Source organism: Coenobita brevimanus, chromosome 90 (assembly GCF_032717465.1).
Source record: "Coenobita brevimanus isolate Jiangsu-jjx chromosome 90, ASM3271746v2, whole genome shotgun sequence".
NCBI classification, from domain to species: Eukaryota; Metazoa; Arthropoda; class Malacostraca; order Decapoda; family Coenobitidae; genus Coenobita; species Coenobita brevimanus.
Window position 1 is genome coordinate 39,751,641 of NC_137043.1, and position 14,321 is coordinate 39,765,961.

The window sequence follows — 14,321 nt, forward strand, 5'->3', positions numbered from 1 at the left end:
TAGAGGTAGTGTTGAAGACTATAACAGAAAAAGCTGTTAAAAAAAAGGCTACTTATAACAAGGGACAACTTATTCCTACCCATGAAGGTCTGTATGATTGTTGGAGGGCAGTCAGTGGGGAGAAGGCTTCTGTGGAATGAAAGAGAGGCAGTGAGGCAAGCACAGGAGTTGGATGCAGGGATGAGGCAGCGGTACCTGGCCTCAGTCATGCGTTGGTCTGGCCTCACCACCGACCCGGCTCTCATCTCACTTGGCATTACACTTCACTCCCAGGTGAGGCTTATGTCAGGTCAGATATCCTTAGTTTAGGTTAGGTTAGATTTGGTCAGGTCAGGTCGAATGAGGTTACTTTGGCTTAGATTAGATTTGGATAGGTAAGGTTGGGAGGAGTAAGAGGAAGAGTAACTGAGAAAGTGAGAGGATTATGAATGGATAAAGTAAAGTAAGAGGAGGAGTAACCGAGAGAGTTCAAAGAATTATAGGTATATGGATGAAGTGAAATAAGAAGAGTAACTGAGAGTACAAAGATTTATGTATGGATAAAGTAGCTAGCAGGTGGTTCTTTTATGGCTTTCCCTTAATAAGGAGTTCCCAGGATGGAACAGAGTGTTGGAAATGACGATGATGATGATTACCACATCATAGGATGTACATAGTATGCGTTTATGAAGGCACAGAACAAGATGGAACAACTGGGAGTTGAAATATGAGGGAGGGTGGGTTGTCATGAGATGAAGAATCATTGTGAAGAAACAGAAATGCCTGGAGATGATTTTTTCAATCCAGCCTTCACAAAATAGTGTCAGGCAAGAGAAAGGTGTCTTTTTTACAGTACAGTACTGTAAACTTGTTGAAAGTCTGTTGGGTTTGGTTATTCCACTTTTCTGACTGCATACCTTTTTAAATGAGGGAAAATTGACTTACTGTACCCTTTATCATTGTGGGTGTGGTGCTACGGCTTCTTGGTAAAATGTGTGATAAATCTTGTGTGATATAACTTCTGGTTAGTTACAGCGTGGATGATGAATCATGTTTAGTGTCGATTGTTTTGTATATGGGATAGAACCAAGGGCTCCAGTGGCTTGAATGATGAGTGAATACAGTAGATGTGTGGCCCATTGTAGCCTCATATTTTTGTGTTTCCCTTTTGTGGTGTCTGGATCCTAACCACCCCACTGTAGTACCAAGAGTGGTGAATATGGATGATTACAGTGATAATGATGAGGAAATCTATCTATCTGTATAATACTGTACATTGCAGTAGATGAGAGTTCAGTGTGTGTGTGTGTGTGTGTGTGTGTGTGTGAGAAATACAGTTTTGTGTTGATACAGGGGTTGTGTGCGGTTGGGCGCAAGCTGCCCCGGCCTCCACTACTCGAGGGTGAAGAAGGCAGGCTGTATCAACCAGTGGAACTGGAACGCTGGTCAATCCTGCACTATGACATGCAAGGCATAAGGGGGATGAAGCCCAACAAACTGATACAGTGAGATGATCATAACAACATATACAGTACTTTACATTATAATCATCATAATTTATTGTTTGCTTAGTCTGATGTATAATTATTGTTTGGGTAGTGTTGGAATACTGTTATAGTAGTTTGATATGAGACTTCAGTAGTGTTTTGTTAATTGCATGTGAGATTGCATTCATATTAGTGTTGTGGTAAGATTACTATGGCATTTTGTGTAATGTTTATATAAGGAATGTTGCTGTAAGGTTACTGATTTAACATTTCATGGCTAGTCCATTTGTGGCAAGGCTGGTGGAGGCAGGACAGCAGCTGGGCATGCAGGTAAGCCAGCCCAACCTCCACATCGTCAGGAAGACACCTAGGAAAATTGACTCTGACTTCTTTGACATCATGCGACACTACCCTGGCACGCAGATTGTGGTGGTTATGCTGAAGCCAGGATACCGCTACTTGTATGGTTAGTTCTGCATGAACTACTCCCTCATTTGTCCATGTTGCATAGTTCTTGTACATGCATCATTCTCTTTATGGTCAGTCTAGCATGCTTGTTGTACTATTGTGGAGAGCAGTGTCAATTCACTTCCTTACAATAACTAACAAGACAGTGAGCAGTGATCTTTGAAACGCAGTGATGTTATCTTCGAAACCCAACAAACTTCAGTATACTGTGTATGAATTTCATAATTTTTCAACAAAAATGTGGGGCAATATCCTTGACCACAACTGTACATGCACTGCTATGATCATTCATGTCTATATGCACACTTACCTATATGATAAGTCATGTGCATTACTTATTATTTCAGAACAGCTTTGCAGAGTTAAGAGGTTGGAAAAATACATAAATTATCAGCAAGGTCTTGTTTTGGACAAGTAGAGATCTATCTATCTATCTATTGCCAGATGCCTTAATCCTGTAGGGGGTAGCCACAAACTAATTGCCTCCACGTCGCCCTGTCCCCTGCCATTTCACTGCCCTGCTCCCAGCTCACACCCCCCTCTCTCATATATAATAATTATGTGAAAAGGTATGTAAGTGAACATAAATATGAATGAAAAACATGGGAAAACATGGGACTGTCCTAGTCAATGTTTATACAGTGTAATGGGAGGTCTTTTTAGGGATAAGGATTTAACTAAGGAGATAGAAAGACATCAGGCAGCTTGGTGAGTGTCTTAAGATAAACCACAGCTCTCACATACAAGTAGGGAAGAGGCCATGCTGTGTTTGTTGTTGGTGAATTAATTTTTAAAATCACATAGGTAATGTGAAGTACATTAATTATTAAAGAAGAACACCCCCTGAAATATGCATGTTCATGGCTGTGAGATGGAGTCAGAATTCTGGGGTTTTGAATGATGAGTGAGAGTGTGTGTCTCATTTCATTGAACATGTTCATGGAGAATGAGAGACTGACTAGAAGAGTGTTTGTGTATGAGGTGAGATATGGGAAAGGGAAGACCAAGAATTAGATGGAGGGATGGAGTGGAGAGATATCAGAGAGAAGAGGATGGGAAGCCAAATGGTGGAGGACAGAGTGACATGGAGGCAATCTGTGTGTGGCCACCCCTTGTAGGGTTAAGGTGTCTGGCACTGGACAGGTAGATGTGTTGTCAGCTAGTTCTCCCTCTACAGTATCATGTTTTTTCTTACTTTTTGGACCCTACTTCACCCCATCTTGGGTGGGAAGAGCAATCAGGATAATGGTGATTATTGTTTTTACATCCCTGGTATAAAGAGAGGACTGTAATAAATAAAGTGCTGATAACAACCTTTTTTCCTTCAGACCTGTGCAAGTGCTGTGCCATCACCATACGGCACCTCCAAACCCAGTGCATCCGGCCAGACACATATCGAATGCGAGGTGGAGACCCGGCTGTTCTTGCCAACATAATGACGCAGATTAACTCTAAGTGCGGCGGCCTCACATGCTCTATGAACTGGAGAGACATGTTACCGGTTAGATTTATGATTCCGCCCCCCCATCTCAATTCCTCTACCTGTTACAGAAATTTTTTATGGGTTTCTGGGGAGATATTCTGGCCTGTGACTTAGTGCTTTCACTGTAACTTTTGCACATTCTGTCAGTATTTATTTATTAATATAATGTATTGTGGTGTGCCTCAGATCTCCCAAGTAGTAATGGATAGTGTACTGATGGTGGGAGGTGTATGGTGTGTGTGTATATACAGTAGTGACTATTATGTGTGTATGTATTGGTGTGCCTTAGATGTCCCAGATGATAGTGATTGGTGTGCTAGTGGTAGGAGGCATTGTATAATGTTAATTGATGCATATATATTGGTAAATATGTGTGTGTATAATCTGGGTTATCTGTCTACGTCCAGATGCCTTAATCCTGTAAAGGATGGTCACAAACAAATTGCTTCCATGTCACCTTGTCCCCTGTCATTTTGCTGTCCACCCCCCCCAACTTATGCCTGTTATCTCTCATATACCTCTCTACTCCATCCCTCCATCTCATCCTCATTCTCTGGTATTCTTCAGATGTCTACTTTGATTCTGGAAGGAGCACTTGTGGTCGGGGGTGCTGTGGTTCACCCTGACCCACAAGCCCCCAACACAGGCAGTATGGGTGCAGTTGTAGGGGTACTGGACCAAGAGGGGGAGCGTCGTGCCACCTTTGTTTACCCTCAACACTGTACGGATGAGCTCGTACACATGAAGCAGCTAATGAGGTGAGAGTGCACCTAAGCTTAGGTCATTTGTGAACAGTTGTGTTTATATGTTGTCATTATGGCCCTGGGTTTATCAAGATATGAACCTGGTGGACTGCACACTAAATTTATCTATTTCCTGTACTCCATCCTCCTCCTCCTTTTAGGAGATAGGGAGGGAGATAAGGGACATTTGCATAACCAGGCAGTTCTCCATGTGGTTAATACCCTTTCTGTTCATTAATATATATATATTTTTTTTAATGTATTTCTGGCAACTGCAGATGCTTTTACTCAGCTTTTTTTATTGTAATTGTTATTATTATATCATAATCATCATCATCCAATCCAGTGTTGCCCCATGAGGAGTGTATGAGCCCGGGGCTGGGCAAGTTGGTCCTGATATTAAAGATTAGAGTGACCAACCTCTTTCATCCCTGAGTGGCATTATGTGGGCAATAAACCCCAACCTCTCCTTGGATATAAGCCTACACAGGCTCAATCCAGCTGGAGCGCCTTAATTACCTACTAACCACCAGGCGCCACAGTTTGGTCATGTGGTTACCACCCAGCGTAGTAAATAGTTTCCTGGTGTACAGGAAACCATTTGGTTCGTCACTTAGTGTAGAGTCACCCATAGACAGAAGGAAGAGGAAAGAAAGACAAAAAGGAAGGAAGGGAGTAAAAGGCAGTCACCCGAGAGTAGCACTAAATCGAGTGTATTATTATCGCCCACCTTTTAGCAAGGCTTTTGCCTGTTTCTGTGTGTGTGTGTGTGTGTGTGTGTGTGTGTGTGTGTTCCCATTATATCTCATGAATGGCTTGAGCTATCAACGTGAAACCTTCAGGGTGTCAAGATATTGCCAAAATCTTGGACGTGTTTGAAAGTGGGCACTGGGTCAAGGTCAAGCTGACCAAAATGGCTGCCAAAGGTTGACTAGTTTTTATCACCTGCCTTTAAAATGGGCACTTGGAGTCAAGGTCAAGGTGACCAAAATGGCTGCCAAAGGTCAACTAGTTTTTATCACCCATGTTTAGAACCATTATACTGTATCTCATGAACGTCTTGAGCTATCAACATGAAACCTTCAGGGTATCAAGATATAGCCAAAATCTTGAACAAGTTCAAAAATGGGCACTCCAGGTCAAGGTCAAGGTCACCAAAATGGCTGCCAAAAGTCATCTAGTTTTTATTGCCCACCTTTAGCACCATTATATCTTATGAACGGCTTGAGCTAGCAACATAAAGCCTTCAGGGTATCAAGATATGACCAAAATCTTGGACTTGGCCAACAGCATATTCTGGCAGGCGATTAGCATTCGGCTCCCAAATGCTTTTCTTTCAGTAAAATTATGTAAGTGTGGATCTTTTTGCCAGTGAGGTGGATTCAGAATTCTGGGGGCTTGACTGGTGAGTGAATGAAAGTGTGACCCATTCAGTTGGTAGTTTTTGCCTTCAGGACTCAGACTTACTCAATCCTTTAGGTGGAAAAAGAGGTCTGGATGATGATGATGATGATGATAATGAGAATGTGGCTTATTCAGTTGGGCGGAACTGGTTTGTTTTTCCTTCTGTCGGGTTTTTCTTTGCTCTCTAGACCCTGCTTTAGTTCATCCTTAGGTAGGAAAAGAGGTCTGGATGATGACAATGATGATGATGATAATGATGATTATGATGATGATGATGAGGAGGAGGAGGAAAATTATGATGATGATGATGATAATGATGAGTATTGCCTTCACCAGCAACCTGTTTGTGAAATACATGGAGAACAACATGCGCAGACCCCCATGCATCCTGGTTTACCGAGCCAAGGTGCCAACCTCAGAGCAAGATCAAGTGGCCAGGAAGGAGATCTGGGCTATAAATGAGGCAATTGTGGCACTGAGGGAAGAGGACACCACTTACAAGCCACATATAATTTACATCTTCTGTAGCACAGAACACTCTACCAGGTGCAATACAGTAACTGTGTAGTGTTGTACTTCATAACTCGTATTATTACTGTAATTGTTTTATTTATGGCACTGCAGGACTGTGCCACCAGATACTGACATTATTTATATCTTGTTTAGCACACAACACAATACCAGGCATCAGGTCCTTGGAAAGTATCAGCTATACTGTGGCCATCCTCAGTGTGGGGATTCCGTGATAGGAAGCATGGCATCATTTTTTATGTATGTATGTATGTGTGTATACTAAGAGTAGCATAATAACAATAATGCACTTGTGTGGAAGGCATCTAATGTGGGATAGACCCTAGGAATTTTAAAATATATATTTGTTGTGATTTGATTTCAGGTTAGTGGTAGGTGGGGGAGCTCATCATCCACTCACTTGATGTAGTGCTGCTCTTGGGGGTCTGCCCTTTCCTCTCCTGCATCCTTCTTTCATTCCATGCTCTTCTGTCTATCTTTCCTTCATTCTTTCCTCATCCTTTTGCCTACGGGTGACTTTACACCCCTCTTCTTTCTTTCTGTCATTCTGTCCCTTTACTTCTGCCTGTGGGTGACTCTACACCGAGTGACAAGCCAAATGGTTTCCTGTACACCAGGAAACCATTTACTACATTGGGTGGTAACCATATAACCAAATTTTGGCCCCTGGTGGTTTAGTGGGTATTATTACAGCACTCCAATTGGATTGAGCCAGTGAAGGTTTATATCCAAGGAGTGGTTGGGGTTTACTGCTCATGTAATGCCACTCAGCAATGAGTGAGGCTGGTCACTCTCATCATAAATGTCAGGATCAACTTGCCTAGCCCCGGGCTACTATGCTGCTTATGGGGCAACGTAGGATTCGATGATGGATGATGGATGGATGATTTCAGGTTAACAGCCTCATCTGTATGTGAATTCAGTGAACTGCAGGACTTTGGCTTCAGATCTGAGATCTTTTGTTAAGGTTTAAGGACTCTGTGCTGTTGTAGTAATGCACATGAAGTGAATAAGTGTGTGGTGGTATGGGGGCTTCCATACAGTAGGGGCGTAGTGGATTGCAGTATTTGTGAGTATTTTGTGCATTACTAAAAGATGGGAGGGTGATGACCACACTTTAGTCTGGCTTGGTGCACTGATGTCTCACTGGAAAGGGTAGGTTCTGAGAGATGATTGTGTGATGGAGGTTCATTGAAGATGCTATTTGACTGGAAACTTTGAGTGACTATGATGGTTACGTGTTTGCATTAGTGTCAAGATGATGATGATGATGATGAATATACTGAATGTAGTGCATAAATTAACTGGAATAGTAAGTGAATGTATGGCCCAGTTCATTGGATATGCTGTTGTCTAGCGTTTCTTGTATCATGTTTTTCTCTTTTGTTTCTGAACCCTGCGTAACCTCATCTTTGGGTGGGAAAAGAGGCTGTGGGGATGATGATATATAAATGAATATGAGATCTGGTAAATTATATATTGTCTTGCAGAGTGTTTTTGGAAGGCAAGGATGAACCCCCGCCAGAAGGTATTCTCATCAGCAGTACCATCACCGATCCTGCGTACACTGAGTTCTACCTCACTTGTGTATGTCACTGTTTGTTTTATATTATAGCTAAAAAATACTGTATTATGGTAGTATGATTGAAATAAAAGACGTCCTTGGGATAGAGACTTCTGGCAGTATTCTAGATAGCCCGGGAAGCCTCCTAGCACCTCATTCTTAGCAGTTTATTTTGCATATTACAGCTTAACATTCCCTACTTCCTGGTACAGTACATCCTACGGAATAGGGAGGCTGACAGAGATCAAGCAGCATCCAGAGCCACCATTAGGTGAGCAGGGCTGACGCATCGAAGCATGTTGGAGCCTGTATAAATGATACGAAACGATATTATAGTCTGCATCAGTAACATACATAGGGATACTGAAGTGGAGGAGGTGCTTGGAAATCTCCAGTCACTCAGAAATGTGACCATTTGTTTATTCTCTTCTCCTGGGACAGGGTATCGGTGACAGAACACGTCCAACGCACTACCGTGTGATGAGGAATGGGCCACTGGTTCCAGTAGAGCATCTTCAAGCCATTACCCATGCCCTGTGTTATCTTCATGGCTACGGCACATACCAGGACTCCTTCCCTGCCCCAGCACGCCACGCCATACTTGCTGCTTCATGGTATGCACTTACTATGTCCTTCTTCCTCCTATACAGTACTCATTTCACTTTAACTTTGCCTAAAATTATCATCTCTCCATCTTAAATACTGAGTTAGTACAGTAATATTAATACCAGATTATGATGCTAGTCATGAAAAGTGCAGTGGAAAGGATTAGTCCATTAGATTGGCAAATTTGGTCATGTTAGTGATGCAGACAATGACTTTTTACGTACAGCTCACGTGCCATGGCTGGGTATGTGGAGGCTCACTACCTGACTGAAGACCCGGATGACTGTCGGAATCCGGTATTTGATGTGGAACGACTAGCCATCATGGACCATGACAACCCTCTCCACTCCACTCTCTATTTCTTATAAGTTATAAATGCATAATGTAATATTTCTTTTTATTTTACAAGTTAATATTTCTTTTAATATAAATTTAATATTTCTTTTACAAGTTAATGTTTTTTTTTTATAATATACAAATAATACTGTTTCTTTTACACATTTTTTTTATAATATACAATAATACTGTTTCTTTTACACATTTTTTTTATAATATACAAATAATACTGTTTCTTTTATAACTCTTTATATTTTTTACAATATTTGTATTTCTTTTACAACTTAGTATTTACATTTTGGTACAGTACTTCTATAGCAATGTTGGTGGCGAGATGGGAGACACAGAAGAGTGAAGATGATTATATATACAGTATAAGGATAACGTGACTGGGCTCTTTATTATACACAGTTCGTTGGATCACTTTATTTTGATTTGTTTTATAATCAGATAAACAAAGCACCAGTGTATTAAGTTAAACATAGCTCTATAAGGGCTAGTTCATTCTGATCACTTGTTGTATGGCATTAAATGATCTTTTTGTGGTCAGATGTTCAACAAATGTTTCTTGGTTTAGTCGCTCAGGAACAGTATTAGCAAATAATTAAATCTAGTAGTTGGATTACTTTATTTTGATTTGTTTTATAATCAGATAAAAAAACAAAGCTCCAGTAATTAAGTTAAACGTAGCTCAAAGGTCTGGTTCATTCTGGTCACTTACTGTATGGCATTAAATGGTCTTTTTGTGGTCAGATGCTCAACTAATGTTTCCTGTTTTTAGTCACTCAGGAACAGTATTAGGGAATAATTAGATCTAGCATGTGAGGTTTTACTACACATCTTGACAGTGATGTAGTTAAGTTATTACTGATTCTGGTATAGAAAACAGGAACAGTTAATCTTAATTCTCCCTTCAGGGTGTAAGGCCTAATGCTTTTATAATGCATGCAAACTGTTAGCAGTTTTAGTTTCATTTTATACATATGCCATGGGATTTTATGTTACCAAAGATGTTATGAAGTATGGAAGTACTGTAGCTGTATTTTAGTTCACAGAGTGGATTTGTTTCATTTTTATGATTTGTCAGGCCATCACACCTTGATCAGAAATACTTAGCTCCATCATTTTCAAGTTGTGTAGAGTAGGGGCCTGATGCTTTCTTTTATAATGCATGTCAGTCAGTTGCCAAGGCTTATTTAATAAAGAAATTCGTAAACTTTATTACTGTATTTCCTTTCCACAAAACTATGTAGTCTGGGTTGTGGGTAGTCATGGATAAAAGTTGTTTGAATTTTGATGTTTAAAATCCTCAGCTCAGATTCTGTTGGATATACCATTTATTTATTACCATCCTCATAATCCTAGTTGCCATCTATACATGGCTTGTGTCTACTGTATCTAGAATATTTTGGCTGTCTTATTTCTCTCAGAATATAAGAAAAAAGGGAGTTACAAGGCAGCTTGCACCACACACTAAATTACCAACATATAAAATTCATTTTCAGCACGACAATTTTCTATCCACACCATGTGCATGTTAAACCTTGCGTAACCCTTCACTGTTCACTTGGTCATATGCTTTTTTTCAGATCCTAAAATGTTATATGTGCCTTCCAATCCATCTCCCATTCCTTCTTCACTGCCAGTCAGAAAAATTTTTTATCCATGACACACAAATGAGGAAGGGAAGGTGCACTGTGGTGTGGATGAGGATGTGACAGAAAGCGTTTGAAGAAATTCACTGAGGTGGTTTGGCCATGTAGAAAGGATGGAGAGTGAGAGACCAATGAGGACAGTGTATGTGAGTGAGGTGGAGGGGGGGGGGAAAGGGAGGGGGAGAACAAGGATGAGTTGGTGGGATGGAGTGGAAAGGTAAATGAAAGAGGGGATGTGAGCTAGAGGGAGGACAGTGAAATGGCAGGGAACAGGGCAACATGGAGGCAATTTGTTTGTGGCCCTCCATTACGAGAGTAAGGCGTCTGGCTATATATAGATATTCCCTGCCACTCATTACACCACCCTGTTTACAACTCCCAGGCATTCTGATATCTTCTGTACCCTCCCAACTATCAGTCTTTTGTATACCTTAACTATGACAGAAATACTATCATCATCAACATCACCCTGACCCTTCTGGAGGTGGGGGTAGAGCTGAAAGTGTCAAATATGTACCCTGATTTGTTGATACAGAGACAGGTAGGGGTTGGTGGAAGGCTTCTGAAATAGGAATTCTTTATGCATAAGTCTCTACTCTCTCCTGACAGATGCCCTACAGTCATCATCTGTTGCTTTCTCTGGCATTTAGAAATGACACATTATATTATTTTCTGTGTCATGTGGAGAGGATGGAAAGCGACAGACTAATGAGGAGAGTGTATACGTGTGAGGTGGAAGAGGGAGAGGGAAGGGGAGTCCGAGAATGAGATGGAGGGTTGGATTGGAGAGGTATATGAGAGGGAGGTGTGAGCTGGGAGCAAGGCAGTGAAGTGGCATTGGACAGGGCGACACAGAGGTGATTTGTTTGTGGCCACCCCTTACAGGATTGAGGCATCTGGCAATAGATTGATAGATAGATTGAAAGACTATGTCCACTCTTCTCCCCACCCCATCCCTGCATCTCATCCTCAGTCTCCCCATTCCCCTTCCCTAATAGCAGAGGGCAGGGTGTTATGGAGACAATATGATCGTGGCCATGCCTTACCGGATCATCTAGCTATAGAGAGACAGATGATTTACATTAACATTTAGTTTCCCCATCGCAAACAGGGCACAGTATTAAGCTTAGTTCTCTTGCCCTCTTGATGAGTAGGAAAAGGAAGGAGAGAGAGAGAGAGAGAGAGAGAGAGAGAGAGAGTTGACAGGAGAGAAGTGAAAGTTCATAAAGGAGAGAAGAGAGAATTGATAAAGGTGAGACAAAGAGAGAGTTGGTAAAAGAAAGATGAGCAGATAAAAGAAGGAGGAAGAAGAAAGAGTTAATAAGAAAGAAAGAGAGAGAGAGAGAGAGAGATAGGGAGAGAGAAGGAGGGATGATAAAGGATGTATGAAGGAGAGAAGAAAGAGAGAGAGAGAGAGGATAAGAAGAGAAGAGAGAGAGGATATGAAGAGAAGAGAGAGAGGATAAGGAGAGAAGAAAGAGAGTGGATAAGCAGAGAAGAAAGAAAGAGAGAAAGAAGAGGCTAAATCAGATAAAGGAGAGAATAAGGAGAGTTGATAAAAGTGTGAAGGGATAGGATGATAACGACTCTGGTAACTGCTCTTTAGCATAATGGTGAGTGTGGGCAGGGTGAGGCAGGCAGGGGAAGGAGTAAGGCAGAGTGTGGCAGGGGCGAGGAAGGAATAAGGCAGGGTGAGGCAGAGATGTGTGAGACAGGCAGGGTGGGGTAAGGCAGGATGAGGCAGGGAGATGTGAGACAGACAAGGTGAGACAGGGAAATGCAAGACAGGTTGGGTGAGGCAGGGAGGTGTAAGAGAGGTAGAGTGGAGCAAGGCAGGATGAGGCAGGGAGGAGAGAGACAGGCAGGGTGAGGTGAGGCAGGGTGAGGCAGGGAGGAGAAAGACAGGCAGGGTGAAGTGAGGTAGGGAGGAAAAAGAATGGCAGGGTGAGGTGAGACAGGGAAAAGAAAGACAGGTAGGATGAGGTGAGGCTGGGAGGAAAGAGACAGGCAGGGTGAGGCGAGGCAGGGAGGAGAGAGACAGGCAGGGTGAGGTGAGGCAGGGAGGAGAGAGACAGGCAGGGTGAGGTGAGGCAGGGAGGAGAGAGACAGGCAGGGTGAGGTGAGATAGGGAAGAGAAAGAATGGCAGGGTGATGTGAGGCAGGGAGGAGAGAGACAGGCAGGGTGAGGCGAGGCAGGGAGGAGAGAGACAGGCAGGGTGAGGTGAGGTAGGGAGGAGAAAGAATGGCAGGGTGAGGTGAGGCAGGGAGGAGAAAGACAGGCAGGGTGAGGTGAGATAGGGAAGAGAAAGAATGGCAGGGTGAGGTGAGATAGGGAAGAGAAAGAATGGCAGGGTGAGGTGAGGAAGGGAAGAGAGAGACAGGCAGGGTGAGGTGAGGCAGGGAGGAGAGAGACAGGCAGGGTGAGGTGAGGCAGGGAGGAGAGAGACAGGCAGGGTGAGGTGAGGCAGGAAGGAGAGAGACAGGCGTAGTGAGGTGAGGCAGGGAGGAGAAAGACAGGCGTAGTGAGGTAAGGCAGGGAGGAGAGAGACAGGCAGGGTGAGGTGAGGAAGGGAGGAGTGAGACAGGCGTAGTGAGGTGAGGCAGGGAGGAGTGAGACAGGCAGGGTGAGGTGAGGCAGGGAGGAGAGAGACAGGCGTAGTGAGGTGAGGCAGGAATAACAGGCAACACGGCATAAAAAACTCATTTGTTTACCCTCGCACACACCTGCAAACACCTGGCAAAACTGGGATGGAGAAAGCACAGTGGAGTGAAAGGCTTATAAGTGGAAGAGTTACTAGTGGAGCAGATGAGAAGAGAGTGGAATAGAGTGGAGGGGAGTGATTATACGAGGAGTGGAGTTAAGTGGAGTTTTCAGGTAAGTGAGGGGAGTGCTGTGGGGTTAGGGGGTGATGGTGGTGGGCGTGGTGAAGGGCTTACATTTTACCCGGGAAGAAATCAACAAGGCAACACTTTTTACCCTCATATACCATGCATCTGGTGCCGCGAGTAAAAATATCTTTAGAGATTAATGGCTTCCCGAACACTAAATTCATCATCCATTGTGTGTGTGTGTGTGTGTGTGTGTGTGTGTGTGTGTAGTAACCAGACGAAGGAAATATAAGATGCATGAGAGAGGAAATAATTGGAGAAAGCCGTGGGGATTAAGGGAGGTGGAGGAAATGAGGGAGGTGGAGGAAATGAGTGGATGGAGATAGACTTAAAAATAACAGGCTTTCTATCTTGTATTTACTTTCCAAGAACTGTGCTCTCTCTCTCTCTCTCTCTCTCTCTCTCTGTCCTATCACTGTTGCTACATCTATTACCCATACTCCTACCAAAACTACCATCATTACTACTACAACTACCACATTTACAATAACAGCAACTCCTCTTCTACTAATACAAAATTGGTCAAACATCAAGGTCAATGAAGTAAAAAAAAAAAAAAAAAAAAAAAAACAAACAACGGCCTGAATCTGGAGTCATTTTTAGTCATGTTAAAATAATGTCATATCGGTAATAAATTTTTGCACACCCCCGTAGATCGAGGAATGATTTATGTAGGAAGGATATATGATGAAGATTTGGCATTTCCCCTCCCCCCCTTTTTTTTCTTTCCTTTTACCAGTTTAGGAGAGATGCCTGGTTGTGGAGGGCTTGGGGAATGTGGTAGTTTGCAGGGGAGGAAGAGAAGGGGAGAAGGGAAATGGATAGAGGGAAGGAGAGACTGGAAGTAGGGAACATTAACGGGAAGGAAGGAGACAGGAAAAATACAGGTACACTGATAGCTATACGTAGGTGAATACAGATACCGTATTGATATATAAAACAGTGGTACTATAAAGCGTTGAGTGCTGTTGTGTGAGTGAGGGAAGGAATGACTAGGGAAAGGAAAGAAAAGTAAGTGGGAAAGGAAGAAGGAAGATAGGAGAAATATCGCTGTGGTGTAAAGTGTTAAGGGTGTGTGTTTATGGAAGCGTCAATAATGTATACAAGAGGCAGGCCAGCCATGGGACACTAATGAGAGAGAGAGAGAGAGAGAGAGAGAGGGGGGGGGGAGAGAGG